This window comes from Aplysia californica, unplaced genomic scaffold (assembly GCF_000002075.1).
Source record: "Aplysia californica isolate F4 #8 unplaced genomic scaffold, AplCal3.0 scaffold01198, whole genome shotgun sequence".
Taxonomy (NCBI): Eukaryota; Metazoa; Mollusca; class Gastropoda; order Aplysiida; family Aplysiidae; genus Aplysia; species Aplysia californica.
Window position 1 is genome coordinate 145,947 of NW_004798468.1, and position 659 is coordinate 146,605.

The window sequence follows — 659 nt, forward strand, 5'->3', positions numbered from 1 at the left end:
TATTGTAGGTACATATTTTAAAAGAATGAAACCGTTTTTTTCTTCTTTTTTCCAGAAAAATGTGCCACTCTGGGCTCAGACTGTTCCAACAGGTTGTCAACGTTCTGTGTCAGGACACCAGGAAAACTTCCAATATGGCTGCCTGAGGGGTCCACACAGACACACACACACACACACACACACACAGACAGACACACAGACGGACGTTCTATGCCAGGACACCAGGAAAACTTCCAATATGGCTGCCTGAGGGGTCCACACAGACACACACACACACACACAGACAGACACACAGACGGACGTTCTACGTCATGACAATAGGAAAACTTCCAATATGGCTGCCTGGGGGAGTCTGCAGACACACAGACACACAGACGGACACACAGACGGACACACAAACACACACACGGATGGTGCTGGTACTGGAAGAATTCCCCAAATTCAAACAATGTAACAACAGACGGTTTTGAAACTACATTTGATGCCGGGCTGGTGCCTGACTTCCCATATGTTGAGCCCCACCCCCACCCCCTTCCAGCGCATCAGAAATTCCCCCAGTATTGCAGCTGCCAGCAACAACCATGGGCCAACTCTTGCCACCAACGTAAACCTCCCTTATTTCACGGGAGCTCATGTTATACCACAGTATATATATATAT